Source organism: Pongo abelii, chromosome 3 (genome assembly GCF_028885655.2).
Source record: "Pongo abelii isolate AG06213 chromosome 3, NHGRI_mPonAbe1-v2.0_pri, whole genome shotgun sequence".
Lineage (NCBI taxonomy): Eukaryota > Metazoa > Chordata > Mammalia > Primates > Hominidae > Pongo > Pongo abelii.
Window position 1 is genome coordinate 162,178,763 of NC_071988.2, and position 20,963 is coordinate 162,199,725.

Sequence of the window (20,963 nt, forward strand, 5' to 3'; positions counted from 1 at the left end):
AAAAAACCTGTGTAGTAGGTATCAGGCCCACCATTTTATAGAGGAGTGAACTGAAGCCCCAGAGGTTAAATTCCCAGCTAGCAAATGGGGGAGCCGGGGTCTGCCTCCCAAGCTCGGGTGATACGGCTCTGTCAGAACTCTCCAAAAGAGAAGGGGCATAAATCACAGGTCTATCCAGGGAGCGGAGGCAGAGGGGGAATGCCCCACACAGTCACAGCAGCAGGGCAGGAGGAGGATGGGGGCTGAAGGCAGCGGAGGACAGATGGGAGCTCCTGTTAGGAGCCACGTTTCCTCGGCTGGGAACCCCTACTCCTGAGTCTTTGCAACAGCGATGCCAGGTCTGTCTCAAGGGCGGCAAACTGTGCCTCTCCCTCCTCCTGCAAGGAGAGTCGGGTTGTTCATAATGATAGTTACTTTATGCCAGGCTTCCCGCTAAGTTAAGAACCACTTTTAAAAAATCCTCACAACATTCCTAGGAAGTAAGTATTATTCCCCACATTTGATAGCTGGGGAGGTGCGGAGTTGGGGAGTTTAGGAACATCCTCAAGGTCACAGAGCTCCAAGGTGTCAATGCTCACGTTTCAATCCAGGCTTCTGACTTTAGGGCCAGCAGAACTCTTTAACATCATGTTCCACCAGGCAGAGGTTGGGGGGTCAGGCGACCACACGGGCCGTTCATCTTTGCAGGAACTGACAGCGTTAGCCCCGACACAGAGGGCATGGGCCCCGCGGCTCCTCCGGGAAGGGGGCTTGCCCGCCGGCCCAGGCACCCCCTGGTGGGGCCTCCCGCTCTCGGGCTCGGGCAGAACCCGCTGCTCAGGGGCCCGCGGTCAGGTCAAGGAATCCTTCTGTGGGCCTCGGCATTCCTCGAGGGGAGGGCGACTCCCGCCGGGCGGGCCTGCGCTCGGGGTGGGTCCGGGCTCCGCGGCCAGGATGGGTGAGCTGGGGAGGGAGGCGCCCAGGCTCGGGCAGGCGTCAGGCGCCGCGGCGCGTGGGGCTGTGCACGCGGTCCCCATTTTCCTCCCGCTGGTCTGTGTGCCCCTCCGGCGGGAGCCGAGGCCGGCTGGGCCGCAGCAGCCCCGCGCCCGGGGAGAGAGGAGGAGGGGAAGAGGCCGAGGGCGCCCTGCTCATGGGTCGCCGAAGCCCCGGAGGCTTTGTGTATTCGGAACCGGATTCCCCACCTCCCTCCCCCGCCTCCCATTCCTGCTTTCTTTTTCCCTGACCGAAGTCCCAGTAGAGTATCCAGCAATTAGCACGCGAGGAGGGGGTGGAAGGCGGCGGCGGCGGCAGGGGTGGGGGCGGCGAGACCCCCGCTCTGGGCTCGGCCCCGCGCTCCGCCTGCGCTGCCTTCGTGCGCCACCTACCGGCTGCTCGGGGCTGCTGCGGCGCCCGCCAGAGCTGTTCCTAGGCAGATCTTGATCTCCGTGGACAATAGACAATGGGATTTTTTTTTTTGGAACAATGATTTATTTTTGGGGGTGGGGATAAGGAGGAAGGAGGGAGGGAGGAAGCAGCAGTGTGTTTGTCATCGCTTTAGAAAAAAAATCTCTGTTCTATCATTGTTTCTGCATATCCATTATATTGAGGACAAAAGAATCCCGTTCTGGAACAACAAAGCCAAGGGAAATGTTTTCTGTGGCTGACATTTAATTGTGTGCACAAGGTGCTACATTATCATGGGGAGAGATTGTAGAAAAGAATAGGGCAAGCCTCGGTTCAAAAGCCTGACTTTTCTGCTCTAAGATGTGAGCTTACATGTGCCCCATTTTAGATTGTCTCATATATCTCCGCTCATGTTATACACGACGCACAATTCTCCGTTTCCTTATAGTTTTCCAACCCACCGCAAGGATTCCTTGCGGATTATTTTTGCACCACCCCCAAGGTCTATTCCTTTTACAGCTAACAGGGATCATCATGTTTTGCTTCACAACCTCTCTACATGTTTCTTTTTTAGAAGCTGTTAGGGACCTTGGAGAACACGTAGTACAGCCCTCTCATTTTACAGACGAAAGAGGTAGAATGCCTAGTCCAAAGTCACACAAATAATTAGAGAGGGAAGCAGGACCAGACCTCTTGTTTCCTAATCCCTGGTCCCTACGACCTGCTGTTTGATGTCCTGATGCCCAGCACTCCCGGACTTGCTCACTCCACGGCCTCCTTTCTGGCAGGAGAAACCCCCTCACAGCGAGTTGTGTTCCACAAAGATGGGTGCTAACTCAGGCCGAGGGGACAGAAGTATAAGCTTCCTGGCTTGGTGGTAATCCCTTTTACCCCCCTTTCCACCCCACCACCTCTGTAGCGTGAAGAAGGGGAACAGTGTGGATGTCATCTTCATTTATTCATTTCATTATTTTGCTGTGATAAGTTAATATGTAAAACCTATTGCAGTTGTCCCCAACTCTCCAGCAAACATTCTCCCCCGGGATGCAGGGACTGAGCGCCACCTCTGATACTGGGCTAATCCAGAAGTATAACAAGAAATGTGTTCCATCTTTAGAAATTGTACTCAGTGGTCTCTTGGCAAAGGTGGTTTGCCCTTGGGAACTTAAATGATATGGATTTCTTTCTAAGGCTCATGAAAAATCCTTGGGAAAAGGCAGATAGCTGATCATGCTGTAGAACAGAGACATTTTTCTTATGCCACCTTCCAAAACACTACAACAGACGGTGCTCCCCTTTAAACTATTACTGTGTCACACTGAGACAGAAGAATTTTCAAGTTTTAAATGAGAAGCTCAGTAAACATCTTTGCACATCCAAAATGAGTCAACCCATCATAACAGCCTGCTTGTTTTAAAAGTTGTTCAGTCTGTTTAAAGCAAATAGACCAATCTCACAGTCTGCAGACAACCAGACAACAAGCAGAGAAAATTTCAAAACAAAAGGCCAGAGCATTCCCTAACTCTCTTTAAACTGTCTTCTAAAAGCATAGAAAAGAAGAAAACACACTTGGGTTGTAAACAATTTCTAAAGCTTTCAGCTGGGTTTTGGCACTTTAAGAGAACTGGTTTATACAGGGGCCATGTGACAGGGGCCTGTTAACAGGGAGCTTAGATCTCTAAACCTCCTAGTTTTCCTTTGTTTGTTCCTTTTTTTTTTCCTACAGGGTAGTGATTCATCCTGTCTCCACAGAAAGATCCACAGTTCAATGATATTCTAATATGGCAACCACACACTTACAAACACCTTGCCTCAAGGATTTTGTGAGAATCAAATGTGATCAAATGAGATAATGTAGGTGAAAGTACTTTAAAAAGCCTAAGGTACTCTTCAGATGTGAGGTCTTACTCCCTTGTATTTGAGTGTTTGGAGCACTGCTGTAACTGTGCTGTGGAGCTGTGATTTGGCCTTTTTTTTTTTTTTTTTTGACAGGGTCTCACTGTGTTGCCCAGGCTGAAATGCAGTGGCACAATCTCAGCTCACTGCAACCTTCACCTCCCAGGCTCAAGCGATCCTCCCACTTGAGTCTCCCAAGTATGGCCCATTTTTCAGATAGGAACTTAGGGTTACACCTCAAGGGTAAAGCTTAACGTAGATTAGAGCATATTCAAATCTCATCTTAAAGAATATCCTCACATCATGTTGGAATCTGGTAAATGCTAACATACTGGTGACTCATTGCTTCCCCAATGTCCTTATTTGGTAGCATGCAAATAAAAATGATCATTTTCAGATTTAGATTTTCTCAAACCGTGGTGCGAGCAGCTATTTTTACTTTTGCTTCAGTCACCATTCTCTGTAGTAGAAAGTGTATTTAGAGTTGTAAAAACTGTTTTTCCATTTGCAGCCTAAATTTAAATATAGGATACAGCCACCAAAGTACTCTCCTGGTCAGATACAGGAGGCATGATAGTGAAATCCAGGACTTCTGACATGTGGTCCTCATTTCTATCCATTTAAGGACTCCATATCGCTAACTTCACAAGTGCTTCATGAGACCATTTCCATAGCACTTCCCCTTAGGACACTCAATTGACTTGCAGATGTTCTATTGCTAATTCTCTTAACATTTGTATTTGAGAGTGGTGGGTCCATTGGAAAGATATCCAACTTGCAGAAAGTGAAACCTCACCCAGTCATCTGCCTTCTCTCTTACAGGCCATGGGACATATACCCTGTACTTGGCTCTACAAGAAATGACCGATGTCATCAAAAAATGAGCAAATCTTAGAACCCTAATTTCCCAATAGTTGTTGTCCTGTCCCACAAAACCAAAAGTTGGGCATGGTGGCTCACACCTGTAATCTTAGAGTGTGGGAAGGCCAAGGGAGGAGTATCACTTGAGGCCAGGAGTTTGAGACCAGCCTGGGCAAAATAGTGAGACCCCCATTTCTACAAATAAGTAAATTAATTAAAAGCCCAAGCCTGCTATCACATTTCTCCAGGGGTCAGAGCTGGAGTTTACCTCCTGCTCAAGACACTGGCTGCTGGGTCAGGGGAGCTTCAGAAGCATCACCCGATTTAACCCCAGGACTCTATGTGAACTTCATCCCAGCCCTGACTCAGCAGCCTGCCCTGTGACTAACTTCCTGTGACTGGGCTTTCAGATGTTGATGTTGATGATGTCGCTGCCAGGATAACTGGTCCAGATTGGCCAGCTGTGAGAATAATTTCAAGTGGGTTTCAGGTAAATCGCTTTCTGATCACCAGTCTCTTTCTCTTTGATAAAATATCCTGTGTCTCTTGGGGCCAGGTTGGTGGCACTAACTCACTGGATGCTTATGTTTATGAGGCTTTTGGGGGTAGTTAGATGAACCTTGCCAGTTCTCCTGTCCTGGCTGCCCTTTCTTGTTTCAGATTTCGTGATGGACTGGAACACTTAGACCCAGAATCTGACACCAAAGCCTGATGAAACATGGGGCAGTGCCTGGCCACCGAACCTGCCCCCAGAGCAGGTGGCTAGAGGCAGGAAATAAAGAGGATGCTGGTAGGTGTTGCACCTTAGGCAACAGAGTGTGCTATCTCTGCCTAAAGCCACCTGCCCTATACCCATCCCAGATGGGGGCTTGGTCAGTGGGGCCTCGGTCAGTGGGGCCTCCTCCACCCCCACTCCCCAGACTCTACCATCTTTACTGGGGACTTTGGCCCCAGTAAATTCTTGCAACATATGAAATGCCCAGTGGAAATGCAAAATAATCATGTCATCTTTCACACATTTATGGTATGTTGGCAGTGTTTCTAATAGCCACTAAGGGACAAGAGTTTATCTTTCTATCTTACATCTCATAAATCTCTTCCTTTTTTTCATCCCTAGTATAAATTGTGCTTAGACCAATAACACATTTAAAATTATAGAGCTTTTCATCACTACGGAGATGCTCTTGCCTGTGATAGGAACGATGGCTACATCTGAAGCTGAGCAAATTTATCTTTTCTCTTCGTCTGCATCAGGGTGACCTCTGGAAGGTAAGAGAAAGATTTTCACTTAGCTGGGCACAGGCTTTGTTCAAGGCATCTGCTTGTAAAAGCCAGTATTTAAGGGGGAGGTTTGGGCCTAGGGGAGAGCCTGGCAATCTGTGTCTCTGTTCTTCTTCAGAGTTTCTTTTTCAGACTCCAAACTGAGGGCGAGTCATCTGAGCTCTCTCACAGCGGTGAGGAGCCTGGGTTGTGTAAATATAGGTCAGTTATTTAACCTGTCTCTGCCTCAGTCTTCTTTGGGGATAATAACAGCTCTCATAAGTTCATTGTGAAGATTGAAAGCATAGAACGTGTGAAGAGCTCAGCACAGTGCCTGGTGCATAATAAGCACTTTTAAGTGCCAGCCAGCATCATGATCATGACTGTTTCTATCCTCCCGTTTCCATGTGGCAGCCTTTTGCCCTGCCAGGTCCCTAGAACTGCTGGAGGAATCCATGCACCAGAGATGTTGCTGCACTTCTGGCTACAGTGCCGTGACTCTTCATTTCAGTCTCTGCCTCTTGGGCAAGGAACAAGCACAGGCAGAATTGGTGACAAGCTGGCAGAAACTCCAATCCCAGGCACGAGTGGGGTCCTCAGACAGTTCTTGCCTCTTCTTTCCACTGCTGACTGCTGTTCCTCACATAGGTCGTCCGGCTGCTCCCACTCTCAGCCTGCCACACCTGCACAGCATAGTGGACTGTCGCCAGAGCAGTCTGCGGAGGTGCTCTTTCCACCCTCCGCCAAGCACTCGAGCTCTATTGAGTCTTTCTGCCCACATACCTCTAGAGGGCCCAGACCCAGGGTGGAAATAACCCCCATTTTCTGGCTGTGATGAGATGTTTATTAGGTAGTTATGTCTTCCCAGACTTTACCCATATCTAGTTGGAGGATTCATCTTGTCCCCTTTTCCAGAAGTACAACCTCATCTACTACTTTCTGCAGTGTTCCTTGGTTCTCCTTGAGGCCAGCTTCTGTTTCCAAATGTGTGGGAGACATCTCTATTCCTATCTCCATCAAACATTGGATTTTCTTGATTGAGAGTTACCTTAAGACATTTTCTACCCTCCTCCAGATAAGACACACTCCATGTAATCAGGCCGTCCTTAACCAAAGCACTTGCCCTTCTCTCTGGGATGGGAGGTGGATGTCATGACAATCTCTCTCCTCTGACCTCACCACTTAAAGTTCCTTATTTACCAGAGATTCATTCATTGTAGAAGCTGAAGAAGCGCTTTAGATTGTGTCTGAGTCGGAGCACAGTGAATCTTCGTCCAGGGCTTCAGGATCTCTCAGGGTCTGCTTTCTCTTCTCTTTCTGAGTTGTTGAGTAAGCCCCAAGAATAGCTTGCATTTTCTTCCCTTAGGAACTAAATCCAGTGTAGAAACTATAGTTCCATTTTTTGAAATGATGGCATATCATATGTGCTGACATTTCTTCCTTATCATGGTTCTCCCACCATGTATCTATCTATCAATTGATCTATCATCCATCAATGGCTTCTTGCTGGCTACACACTTACATCTGAGCCAGAGTACTTTCACTAAAAAGCAGATGTGCCAAAATATGACTTACCACTGAACAATGGCCTGGTTTTCGCCAGATTCTGTTTGCTTTCAACAAGTGGAATTCGGCATCTCTTTCATAGCAGCATGCAATACAGAAATGCCTAGAAATGCACAGACAGGGTTATTACTGAAGCTAATATAAGTCAAGGGAAAAATGCATGGGCAAGTCTCAGAAACAGAGGAAACACCTTTGTCTACAAAAGGTTGGATATGGCTAAGAGGTGATCAATACTTACAAGATGAAAAAAGATGCCCATCTTTGATTCCTCTCTCTTTTGCAACCCCATGTCCGGTTGGTCACTGAGTTTTGTTGTCCTTTCTTCACTTCATAATATCTCTTGCATTTCTTTCTTGCTTTTCATGCCTACTGTGCTCCAACCCCAGTTAGAGTCTTTTTGTCTCACGTGTGGTCCATTGCAATAGCTTTCTAATTGTCTACCTACTGCACATATTTTCTCTTCAAAAATCGCCCTACAATTGCCATTGGATTAATCTTGTAAAAGTACTACTTTTCGGCTGGGCATGGTGGCTTGCACCTGTAATCTCAGTGCTTTGGGAGCGCAGTCAAGGCAGAAGTTCGAGACCATCTCTAAAAAGAAAAAAAAGTTATCCAGGCATGGTAGTGTAGTCCCAGTTACTCAGGAGGCTGAGGTGGGAGGATGGCTTGAGCCTGGGAGTTCCAGGCTGCAATGAGCTATGCTCACACCACTGCATTCCAGCCTGGGTGACAGAGTGAGACCATGTCTCCAAAAACTAACTAAATAACTAACTAAATAAATAATGTTTTTTTAAAACCTACTTACCTGTAATCCTCCAATTTCCCTCTAAGAAGATGCCCAAAGTTCTCATTGTATAGCATTAGAACCCTCCATGAAGCAGCTCTCCAGTTTACTCATCTATTTCCCGCCATTCTTTTTTTTTTTTATTTCCTCCATTTTATTTATTTATTTTTTTTATTTTTTTTGTTTTATTATTATTATTATCATTATTATTATACTTTAGGCTCTATGGTACATGTGCGCAATGTGCAGGTAAGTTACATATGTATACATGTGCCATGCTGGTGTGCTGCACCTACCAACTCGTCATCTAGCATTAGGTATATCTCCCAATGCTATCCCTCCCCCCTCCCCCACCCCACAACAGTCCCCGAAGTGTGATGTTCCCCTTCCTGTGTCCATGTGTTCTCATTGTTCAATTCCCACCTATGAGTGAGAATATGCGGTGTTTGGTTTTTTGTTCTTGCGATAGTTTACTGAGAATGATGATTTCCAATTTCATCCATGTCCCTACAAAGGACATGAACTCATCATTTTTTATGGCTGCATAGTATTCCATGGTGTATATGTGCCACATTTTCTTAATCCAGTCTATCATTGTTGGACATTTGGGTTGGTTCCAAGTCTTTGCTATTGTGAATAATGCGGCAATAAACATACGTGTGCATGTGTCTTTATAGCAGCATGATTTATAGTCCTTTGGGTATATACCCAGTAATGGGATGGCTGGGTCAAATGGAATTTCTAGTTCTAGATCCCTGAGGAATCGCCACACTGACTTCCACAAGGGTTGAACTAGTTTACAGTCCCACCAACAGTGTAAAAGTGTTCCTATTTCTCCACATCCTCTCCAGCACCTGGAAAGAATCTTGTGAGGTCATCTTGACCAGTTTCCTGGTTCTAAGTCATCAGAAACTAAAAGATCTATCATATGCTCGAAGAACCTAGAGAGAAAATTCCTCAGGTATTTTGGACAATTGAGTCTCAGGGCTGTATCAGCTCTTCCCATAACAGTTCTCTCACTTGTCATTCCAGACCAATGTCCTGAAATTTTAGTGTACTCAAATTTGCTAAACTCCTACAGTGTATGTTTAAAATGTAGGCTTCCAGGCCCACTCCAAAGAATAACATTCACTCATTCTGGAGTGGGGACACATGAATCTGAAACATATATATTATATTTATGTGTAATATATCCCAGGTGATTCTGATGCAGGTGGTCTGTAAAACACTGTGAGAGAGAAAAGAAATTGTTCTGATTTATTTTTTTTTAAATTTTAGTTTAAGCATATTCATTCCAGGACCATTTGCCATGAACATTAAAAAACAGCTGATTAATAGTTTTTCTTAATAATTGCATTTCCTTACATACATATTTTTAGCCTCGTGTATATTAAGAGCTCTCTGTGTTAAGTTGAACTCGATGTTCAACACATATTCATTGAGCACCAATGTGCCAAGCATCACAGCTATCAAGATGAATGAGTTACTAAGGTAGATTGATTCTCATTCTTAGGAAGCTCATAGTTTAGTGGGAAAGTGAAAAACTGTGATAATGATGGTGATGACCTATTACCTTTCATCCAAAGTTTGTAAACATTATATATGTTTGTGGCAGTCCAGCAGGAGCAGAGACTTGGAGTTTGTTGTCCATGGCACTAGGCAGAAAGAGTATGTAACATGCCTCCTTGCTCTGGCTCCTGACTCTGTGCCTTTAGGGCTAATGAAAAGAAAATGCCATCACCCCACCACTCCAACAGCTCTCCAAGAGCAATGAGCATTGGTCAGTCAGTCAACTATGTCTTACCGAACATTTGGAATGACCAGCACTCTGTAAGGCATTTGCAGAGGATGTTGCTCCCTTCCCATACCCCAGACTTTGCCATAATAGTGCTCCAGGCCTTCCCCATTCATTTGGGTCCCTTTGATTTCCCTGCTACCAACAGAAAAGGCTGAGTGCTCTCTGCATTCATGAAATATTTAGTGAGTGCTCCAATGTGCAAGGCACTTGCTAAATGATGTGATGAATACAAAAATGAAGTCAACACAGATTCTACTCTTAAGGAGCTTACAGTCTAGTGCTGAGATGCATCATGTACCGGTTACAAAGTAGAATATAAGCAAATATACCATGGGGTTGCTTCCAGCCAGGAATGGGAAAGGGGGCTGAAGGAATAGAGGGATAAGGAGTGAGGAGTGCTGTGCAAAGGGGAGGTGAGTTCGGGCTGGAGGTGTTGAAGGATATCTGGTGAAGATGACCAGTAAGGAGTTAGAGAATGTGTGACCAGGGCTTGGAAGGAGGGAAAGGCAAGGGACACTGGTGTCGTATGAAGCCGGACTGGATTCTATTGTCAAAACAGTGCAGCAGGCAGGTGAAGGAGAATTAAAACACAAGAGAGGTGACTCAGATATGCCATCTTTTCTTATTAGACCTCAATTTAATCACTGAGAGGTTGAATTTAGTGTTTGAAAGATGAATTAAAACATTCCATTTCCTGACGTAACTCAGAAAATACATTTTCATTGTTTCCTTGCCTTTTCTTGGGTAATGGGCTTTGACTATTTCCATGTAGTTTGAGCAGGGTCTCTACTAGACCGATGAAAGAAAGGCTTTTTGTACTAGACTAGTGCCTCTGTGTTTGTTTTATTCAGGAAAAAAAATGGAAGGAACTACAGACAGAAGAAAGGAAAAAGGAGAAAGAGAACAAGGTCTCTGTTTATGGGCACCTCTGTTTGCTGAAGATTGAGGAGAAACATTGTGCCTTCTGATTGTGACTTGATTGAGGTGAAATGTGTTCTTTATAAGGCCGGGCTTGCTCTCAGGGCTTTGAAGAACTCCATGTTGAAGACCTCCTATCTTTGGCACATTGGATTAAAACTATAATCTCCAAAACACTGCCCTACAGTCCTTTTGTGCTGTGCTTTCTCTCTTTGCTTGTCTTTCTATATCTTCTCTCGTTTCTGCTATAGAGTGTTGGACTCAATGATAGTGGCTCCTTGAATAGGAGCAGAGGAAAGCGAGGTGGGGGAAGAAATAGCTATGAGAGAACATATTAGTCGGTTCTCACACTACTATAAAGAACTACCTGAGACTGGCTAATTTATAAAGAAAAGAGGCTTAATTGACTCACAGTTCCACATGCTGTACAGGAGGCATGGCTGGGGAGGCCTCAGGAAACTTACAGTTATGGCAGAGGAGTGAAGGGGAAGCAAGAACCTCCTACATGGCAGCAGGAGAGAGAGAGAGAGTGAAGGGGGAGGTGCTTCAGAATTTCAAACAACCAGATCTTTTGAGACTTCTATCAGGAAACAGCCCCAGGGAGATAGTGCTAAGCCATTAGAAACCACCCCATGATCCAATCACCTCCTGCCAGACCCCTCCTCCAACACTGAGGATCACAACTCGTGATGAGATTTGGGTGGGGACACAGAGCCAAACCATATCAGAGTATAACACCAAAGTGTTGATTTGAAAATTTTCTTAGAGTAACTGTTTAGGCACAGGCAAATTAAAATCCTGTGCATAATCCTGTTTGGGTGCATTTGCATCTCTTTAAACTATCTCATACAGCTGGATGTCATCCTTGGAGGGGAGCCTAGTGGAGCTCATGGCCAGAGTACCTAGCAAATTTTCGAAGACCTTGTGACTTATGTTTACTTGCTTGACAATGATGTTCCTGCAAGGAGCATGAGACCTTGTCTTCCACAGAGCAATTTAGGACCATCAGTGTTACAGAGGCTCCAACCAACTTGCACAGGTAAGCCAACTAGAACTTGCTGATGTACAGCTAAAAGAAGGGTGAGCATGAGGCTGGGGACTCTGCGTTCCAGATCTGTGCTCAGAGACTCTCCCTGAGCCACGTGCAGAGCAGCTGTGGGTGAGAGGTGAGCTGCTCGCTGCTGAAACACCCCATTTGGTGAAGCAGGCCTTTGTTTGAGATGACACCGGGAGTGAAAGCAGGTTATCATCACTATACCCAGTGGTCTGACGGAGCAAACGGAAGAGCTCAGTGAGATGAGGAGAGGTGAGAGAGGTGAGGAAAAGATTAGCGAGGCTCAAATGGGATAATTGGCAAAAGCAGGGGCAGGCAGTAAATTATGCCCCTTTTACTTGGCTTAGTTATCATATCACCCCGAATGGGTGAAATAGGTCAGCAACCCATGGATGAAAAGAAAACTCAGGAAGGGTCACAGAGGTGAGCTAAGAACCGAGCTCCGAGGACACTTTCAGGAGCCCATGGAAACGGTGTTGCTGGATTTTCATGCTTAGAAAGAGAAACAGGACAGAATAAGTCAATACAGTCTTCTGGGATTGTCTGGAGGTCTTTTTCATGTTGTCAGAACCTAGACCTGTCAGTAGGAAACAGGTTGAAAAGTCTTACAAATGAAGAGGCAAACAAAGCAAGGGAGTGGTAATTGTTTTGTTTTTTAAGAGACAGGGTCTCTTGCTGTTGCCTAGGTTGGAGTGCAGTGATACAATCACTGTTCACTGCAGCCTCGAACTCCTGGGCTCAGGCAATTCTCGTGCCTCAGCCTACTGAGTAGCTGGGGCTATAGGCATGCACCACCATGCCCACCTAATTTTAAAAACATGTGTTTTAGAGATGGAGGTCTTACCACGTTGCTCCGGCTGGTCTCGAACTTCCAGCTCCAGTGATCATCCCTTCTGAGCCTCCTGAGTTGCTGGAATTACAGGTGCCTGCCACCATGACTGGAAGGAAGTGTTGGTTAATGTGGGTTCTGGACTGCTTACTTTTGCCTCCTACTCCAACCTGCAACCTTGTTCTGTGACCTTAGGAAGTTGCTTTGCCTCTTTGTGCCTTGGTTTCCTTATGTGTGACAGGGAAATAATAATTGTACCTGGACCTTCATACATATAAAGCTCTTAGTTCCTAGCACTCTTAAGTTCCTAGCAGTTAGAATACATTCAGAAAGACTAGTTGAGAAACACTTGAGATAATGGTTTCAATGCCCTTGAGGTCATTTTGGACATTGGCAGGGACTTCTTTTGGTTGTTACAAGGATAGGGATACTACTATCATTTAGTGGGTGGAGGCCAACAAAAACAATTCATCCTGTATCCCACATGACTTTTGAATGTTCTCATCTGGGATGTACACATCCCGATAGGTGAAAAACCTAATATTATTGGAACTTAGAATCTAACTCAGTTTTAAAAAATTTCATGATTTCTTTTTGCATTGTTTTCACATACACTGAATTTTGAATGATCATACCAATCAAGAAGATTATACTCTGCTTCATTTACAGTGCTGTCAGGAGTGGTTCCTCATTTCAGAAAATCACCTCACTGATGACAAAAACAATGACTTGTCGGAGCTACATTTGTAACTATTATGTTTCTAGGGCCTCTACGCATCATGAGGCCTCATGACTTGATTGTGACTTCTAGCGTAGCTGTGCCTGGGCATGAATATATATATATTGAAATGCACATGATTTTATTATAAATAATGTTGTGTCTCTTTTATATCAGGGCATTGTGTTGATTTCTTTTTGAAATGTGTGAGGATGAGTTATGCATATTAATTTTATTGAGGCTATTAAAAGGCCATTATAAAACAGTTGTTTTAAAAAGGAGGTTTAGCTCTGATAGGTTTTTGGAGCTAAGCTCAGTGTAATCACAATGGTTGTAGTTCCCAAAAGTTGGTCCCTGGCAAGGAAATCAGAACCCAAAGAAAGTGTATTTCACTTGCTCTCAGTTTGCCTCTGTTTTCTTTTAGCTGGGTATTTAAATGCTTATGTGGTGGTCAGAGCATTTTGGTATATTGCTTGTATCTTCTGTTAAAAGAAAAACTTCAGCTGCACTAAAATTAGAAGAGTTTAATTGAACAGTGAACAATTTGCAAATTGGGCAGCCTCCTGAGCCACAATAGGCTCTGAGACTTCAGCACAGCCTCGTGGTGAAAGAAGATTTATGGACAGAAAAAGGGAAAGTGACTTAGAGAAGATGGAAGCGAGGTCCAGAAACAGCTGGATTGGTTATAGCTCCGCATTTGCCTTATTTGAACATGGTTTAAACATTTGGCAACATTTGATTGATCAAAACTTGGTGATTGGCACAAGAGTAGACTACAGTTTGTTTACACTTCCATGTAGGCTATAGTTCACGATGTACAGAGAAACCTTTAGTTTTAGGTTAACCTTGATTTAACGCTACCCTCAATGATCTGGAAATCTAGTTTCTGATTAAGATGTGGCCATCTGTTCCATCTCTGTAGCACACTTAACTTCAAGAGGAAAGACCATCTTTTGTGCATGTGAACTCTTCTCTCTCCCCCTGTGGGAGCTAGATCACACCAGAAAAGCCTCTTTTCCAGGGCTTGGTGGAAAGACTGAGGCAGCCAGGGCTGGAGGACCTACTTTGGCAGAGGTGCCCTCTGCTCTGTCCAAGGCTATCTCCCCAGCTGAACCATGGTCTCAAGGGCTCCTGCTCTCTGCTGGGTAGGCCTGGTACAATTAATTCTGAGGCCCAATCTTTGATTTGATTGCTGTTAAGTCCTGTTGTTTAGGGAGGGAGGGCATCTATTTACTCCCTGACATGGCCAAAGATGGAAACGGAGAAGTTGCAGAAAAACTTTGTGGGTAAGAATTTCATACCTAGAAGATGATTGTGTTGCCTGATAGCCATGGGGAAGATGGCAAGTAGAGACAGCTTTCTTGGGGGTGTGAGTCAGCTTGGGCTGCTGTAACAAAAATATCATAGACTTGGTGGCTTATAAACAACAGAAATTTATTTCTCACAGACCTGGAGGCTGGAAGTAGCAGATCAGGGTGCTGGTATGGTCAGGTTCTGGTGAAGGCCCTTTTCTGTGTTGGTAGCTAAAAAGAGGGCTAAGAGCTCTCAGGAGTCTCCTTTTTATAAGGGCACCCCAGAGAGTGAGGTGCTACACCTTCATTACCTAATTATCTCCCAAAGGCTCCATTTCCTAATGCCATCACATTGGGGATTAGGAAGAACCTCAACATTAAATTTGAGAGGGCACAATCAGTCTCTAACATGGGGATAGGGCCTGAGTTCAGTTTCTTTCTATGAATATATTAGAATATATTAGTAGTAAAGGTGTTAGAGTCTAGACTGACAAAATCAAGACAAAATAAAGAGCCATTAAATCTTACAAAATTTAATCTGTAATTAAGCTGTATTCAGAAATGTGCTGGTTCCCAAAGATTAAGTTTTCCTGTGTCTAGGTACTAAAAGAAAATAAAAAGGGAGGAAGGGAGAAAGAGAAAAAGTAAGGAAGGGAGGAAATCTTTGAGAAAAACTATTAATTAGTATTGAGGAGATCTATAAAGTCTCTGCCTGGGGCTGGTTGTATTTTCAAAGTTGTCCACAGCAATCTCTCTCACCCTACAAGCTCTTCTGCAAAGAGGTGGAGTCTCCCTCCCTTCCTTCTTGAATTGGGCCTATCATGAGAGCAAAACACCATCTTCTGCTGGAAAAGAGAAAAGGATAGAATATTTCTGTGGTGAGAAAGAAGGTTATTTGATACCAAACCCAGACCACACCCACTAGAGCTGGAGTTCAGCTTACAGAAATGGATCTAAGATCAAGTCAAATCGGTAAAGACACTGGTGAGTCAGTGGGAACCACAGTGAGCTAAAGGTAGCACTGGGTGGGAGGCCAAAGGAGCGGGTTGACTGAGGCTGGAGATTTGATGGGAGTGGAGCCTTCATGAGAAAGGCTGGTATCCCACAAGGTTGCATCAGTGTTGTCAGCATAGTCGTCAGTGGCTTGAGACCTTTGAAAGTGAGCTAGGGATGAATGTGTGCAGGGGCCTAGAGAGACTGCAGAGATCTGAGTGAGACCAGCTTTCCGGGGTTACTGGCAGTGCACATTCTGGCTCTGTTTTCCTGGGATCTGTTTCTTGCCCTTCCTCTACCCTGTTCTAAATCAAAGGGGTCTGACCCTTGTAGGTTGCTTTTCTAAGATCGGAGGATGATAGGAGGCGCTGACAGGCTGGATGGTGGAGGTAGGGAGAAACGAGGCCTTCTCCCCTCCTTCCCAGCTGCGCACCTCTCCCACTCCATTTGTTGCCAGACAGGTCCACTAAGGTTCCAGCCTCCACCCAGTGACGCGGAGACTCCACGAGGCACCCTGAGCTCCGGGAACCCCCTCCTCCCTTTCCTCTGCCCCGCGGCTGCGGTGTCAGCTTCCTGTCTTTGCAGTCTGGATTCCTCACCCCGCCCTGGCTGGCCTCTCAGCTCCTCCATCCCTTGTGTAATTGATCCCTGCATCAAAGTCCTGTTTGGAATTCTCTGGGGGTTTCTGTTTCCTGATTAGATCCCGACCAATACACTGGCCTCCGGAGCTGGTCAGCTCTGATTCCTGGCAGAGAGCTGCTAAGGACCAGCCTGGGGACGCCTTGCTGCAAGAGGTTTGTAGGGAAACAAGCCGACTTCAGGACAGCCCAGTGTGTGGCTTACTTGACCCCATTCTCTCCAGAACTGCATAAGCTGTTATCTTAAGGGAGGGACTTTAATGGAGGAATTGATTTGGGATGGGGTGAAGGATTCACTAAAAGAGAGGCATCAGTGACACCAGAGAGCAGAGAAAGCTCATGTCCACTCAGTTTAGAAATAACCAAGTGTTCTGGTGGGGGCTCGTGCATCACTGAATTACTGTCGCATTCTTGGGCCCCATATAACGTTTGTATCTTGTGTCTGGTTCAAATAGAACAGAGAATAAGGGAGTGAGTGCCTCTAATTTAATATTCTTATATTTCCATCACATCAAATTCCCACTAGGACAAATGTATACAAATGAATCATTATAATTTTTTCCCTTTTACCCTAGCTGAGCCACTTGGGCCTCTGCTAAGAAATGATGATAAAACTGATGAAAACAAAGCATAACATTATAATGTCATTTTAAAAAATAAAAGATTTCCAGGAGATCCCTTGTTGTGCTGGAAGAGCACAAGCTGCATGTTTAAATGACTTTTGTTTTCCCTTTTGGATAATCACAGAGAGTAATGTAACCAAAACAATCTTGGACTGCTGCTGAGGTCATCATTTAATTCCTGCCAACATGTTGTGCTGGTCAGAGAGCACGGGATCTCAAAGGGAGTACAGCCCTGGAGACATGAGAGAAGGCGTCATTCAGACTGCTGGTGCTTCCCTCGGAGACAACAGGGGCATTGGGTTTGAATCTGGCTGTTCAGGCTCCCATCCCAACACTGGAGACACAGATGAGGAGCACACCTGTATCCCAGGCATTGTAGATTACAGTGGGAGAGAGAAATGCCAACTGGGACTGTGTCCTTGGGGGATGCGATTTTTCATACTGTATAATGAACCTGCAATAGGGAAGAGCATTTCATTGTGGATTTTACTGCACTAGGCAATTCTGACAGGTATATGGATACTCATTCCAACTTACAGTCATAAGATGAAGACGGTCATGGGAAAGCTGCCTGGCTTCCAATGAAATATTGGGGAGGAGGATTCAATATCAAAAGTTCAGAATGGAGAATAGCAGAGTGCAATTATAAAGCCCTAGGTCATTTGCTTATTTGTTTTATTCCCTTCACTAGACACAGGGCTGCAACCACACATTATGGGATAGTTTAGAAATGTGGCCCACAAATTCTTTGACATTCCTCCTATGAAAATGAGGGATTCATATCTCCTGCTCTTGAATCTAGGGAGAGAGTGGGGGAAGCTTGTGAGTGTTTTGACGACCAATAGCGTACAGTGAAAGTGACAAAATGGGATTTCTGGGGCTGGATCATAAAAGGCCATGTAGCTTTCACCTTACTAACTGAAACACTCTTTCATAGAGCCCTAAGCTGCCATGTAAGGCATCTGACTACGCTGAAGCCACTACATTGGAAAGGTCATGTGGAGGAGCTCCAGGGGACAGTCTCAGTGGAGCCCACCTTCAAGCCATCCCTGCAAGGTATCAGCCATATAAATGAATCAGTCCAGCTGCCAGTCAAGTATCTTTGCACGGTTTCCATCAATGCCTCATGAAATGGAAGATTGACTAGCCAAGCCTTGCCCAAATTCCTGACCCACAAAATCATGAGATATAATAAAATGGTTGTTATTTTAAGCCACTAAGCATTGGGGTGATTTGTTATGGTTATGCAGCAATGGCTAACTAGAACGTATTCCTAACTAGACAAGTTCCTAGTCTATTCACAAAGGTACCTTTTTTCTTTTTTTAGAGACAGGGTCTTGCTCTGTCACCCAGGCTAGAGTGCAGTGGTGCCATCATAACTCACTGTAACCTTGATCTCCTGGGCTCAAGCGAGTCTCCCACCTCAGCCTCCCAAGTAGCTAGGACTACAGGTGCATAACCACAACACCTGGCTAATTTTTAAAATTTTTGTAGAGACAAGGTCTTGCTAGCTTGCCCAGGCTGGTCTCCAACTCCTGGCCTCAACTGATCCTCCTGTCTCGGTCTCCCAAAGTTCTGGGATTACAGGCATGAACCACCATGCCCAGACTAGTCACAAACGTATCTTAATAGGTAGAGTTCACTATTTAGTAAGCTTTAATGTCAAATAGCCTTCAGCATCTTTTATTGAGTGCCTGCTGCAAGCCCCTTTGATATGGGGGATACAAGATAGAAGGTTTAGTTTCTGACCTAAGGAACTGATAAAATAATAATTATGGGATACCATTCATTGAAGGATTACTATGATTAGGCTAATGATTCTCAGAGTATGGTACCTAAACAATACATCAGCATCACCTTGGAATTTGTTAGGGTTATTTATTTTTAATTTATGATTTTTTTTTTTTAGAGACAGGGTCTTGCTCTGTCACCCAGGCTAGAATGCAGTGACACAATCATAGCTCACTGCAGCCTCAACCTTCCAGGCTCAAGGGATCCTCCCACCTTACCCTCCCTAGTAGCTGGGACTGCAGGCACGTGCCACCATGCCTGGCTAATTTTTAAATTTTTTTTCTAGAGATGGGGGTCTCACCATGTTGTCCAGGCTGGTACTGGGATTGGATAGTTTGAATAATTTTAGCAGGCTCTGAGGCATAGGGTCTACCCCTCGTTGCCTGCTACCTGGCCCTGGCAGTGACTAGGATACAGGACTAGTGACCCAAATGTGAGAGCCCAGAGAAAGGAGGTAATGGGTGGGTATGGGCTTTAGATTGGTTGGTTTGCATAGAAAGTCACATTCACAGATCAGTTGGTTACTATCTCTAGGAATTGGCTAGTTTTGGGAGCAGCAATCTCTCCAGGGTCAGCAAGGTCCCACACATCAAAGAATTAGAATAAAAAGACCTGCTTGATATAGGTAGATACAATTACCCTATATTTCAGATGGCAAAGTTGAAATCCCGAGAAGTAACCTGTTGTAAGTCATATCTTCACCAAGGGGAGGACCTAGATTTAAACCTGAGTCTGCTGGACCCCCCCAAACCATGCTCTTACCAATGTGCTATTCTGCTCCTCGTCGAGCTAATTAAGCATACATGTGGGCATCTATAATTGTATAAAAAGATAATTTACAGAGCAAATGAGGATGCCGAGTAATTTCTACAGAAAATAATTGCATGAAGCAATGAGAAGGAGGAGGGATTGCTTGTAGTGGTCACAGAAGACTTGTGGAAAAGGGTCATTCAGAACTGCTGCTGCCCCCACTCAGAGCGATGGATGATGGGCATTGTGTTTGCTGGGTGGGTCTTGAAAGTTGGATAGAATGGGTCCGGGCAAAACTGGGGAGAAAGAACATTCTGAAAAGATGGGAAATGCTGTGATCACAAGGCTCAAAGGCAGTAGTGTGCAAAGTCTGATGAAAACACCAAGTGTTAATAGGCTGCCTTGGTTATTTGAAAGTAGACTAGGAGGAGAGAGAAGGTGGATGCAGCTGGATGCCACCTACTTTAACGAGCTAAATGCATCAGAAGCAGTGCATGGATGTGCAAAAGGTTTGGCATTGTGATCTAAATATCAAGAAAGTATCTCCATCTAAAAGTAGTGCCATAATCTAGGTGCCTGAGCTGGATAAAATGTAGAGTAAGAATCTAGCTGGGAATTTCCAGTTCGACATCTTGTGAGATAATATGTTAGGATGGGAATCTGTGACCAACAGGGAGCACACAGACAATGGAAGATCTTTCCACGTGGACTAAAAAGAGCATCGAAGCTTTTGGGCAGTGAAACTGACAGCCAGGCTTTTGTTTAGATGTTTCTGAGCATTCACACTGTCCCAGGCACTGTGCTAGGTGATAGGGAGTTACACATCATTAGTCATGCTAATCAAACAGGGTCTCTGCCACTGAGGGACTAACAAAGTAGTGAGCTCACAGTCTTTGCACACTAGAGAGAGCAGAGGAGGCGTCTGTGCAGCCCAGCCTTGGAAAGGTGGAATGAATGGGCGCCTGTCTGTGTGGTGAAATTCCAGGAGGCACCCACAGAGATTCTGGCAGCACAAGGTCGACCCTCCTATGGCTTAGCTTGCAAGTCTCCCACTTCTGTGACGGGAGTCACACTTTCTATCATCACTTTTTTTTTTTTTTTTGAGACAGGGTCTTGCTCTGTCGCCCAGGCTGAAGTGCAGTGGTGTGATCATGGCTCACTGCAGCCTTGACCTCCTGGGCTTCTCCCACCTCAGCCCCCATGAGTAACTGGGACTACAGGTGCTCACCACCATGCCCACCTACCTTTAATTTTTTTTTTTATAGACCAGGACTTACTATGTTGCCTAGGGTGGTCCCAAACTCTTACGCTCAAGGGATTCTCCCAGTTTGGCCTTTCAAACTGTTGGGATTACAGGCGTTAGCCACTGCGCCCAGCCTGTGTCATCATTTTTATACTTTAGTAGGGTCCAGATCACCAAGGGAGCTTAATAATGCACATTACTGGGCTCTACCCCTCACCAAAGATGCAGGTTCCCTGAATGATAAAAGAACACCACCTTACATCCTCGATAACGCCTTTAATACCTTTGTTATCAGTTAATAACAGAGCAGCCAGCATTGATAAGAATTTAACTAGAATGTAAGCTTAAGAAGGGCAGAGGTATTTGCCTATTTTGTTCACCGGTATATCCACAGTGCCTGGCCATATTAGGCACTTAGTAGCTCTTTGTTGAATGAAGCATATTGAAACATAGGTGTGGATGGTGCAGGGGAGGGGAAAAAATTAAGTCAAGAAGTTGTGTCAACAAGAAGAAAGGGGTACTTTTAATATGGGAAGTGGAAAGATATTAAGTGCAAATTTGGCTTT

At 45.1% G+C, this 20,963-nt stretch overlaps 1 long non-coding RNA gene across 5 annotated transcripts; it reads left to right on the top strand.

Moving 5' to 3' along the window:
- The first annotated feature begins 1,579 nt into the window (after positions 1 to 1,579).
- On the top strand, positions 1,580 to 17,825 carry LOC103890510 (uncharacterized). 5 transcript variants are annotated; one of them, XR_010139798.1, is made up of 6 exons: positions 1,580 to 4,630; positions 4,801 to 4,930; positions 5,299 to 5,409; positions 10,400 to 10,532; positions 11,319 to 17,124; positions 17,551 to 17,825. It is a non-coding gene; the product is annotated as an uncharacterized LOC103890510 (long non-coding RNA). The 5 variants fall into 5 exon arrangements; XR_010139799.1 differs by having other exon boundaries at positions 11,319 to 16,146; positions 16,738 to 17,825; XR_010139796.1 differs by having other exon boundaries at positions 11,319 to 15,343; positions 15,686 to 17,825.
- The last annotated feature ends 3,138 nt before the right edge of the window (positions 17,826 to 20,963 follow it).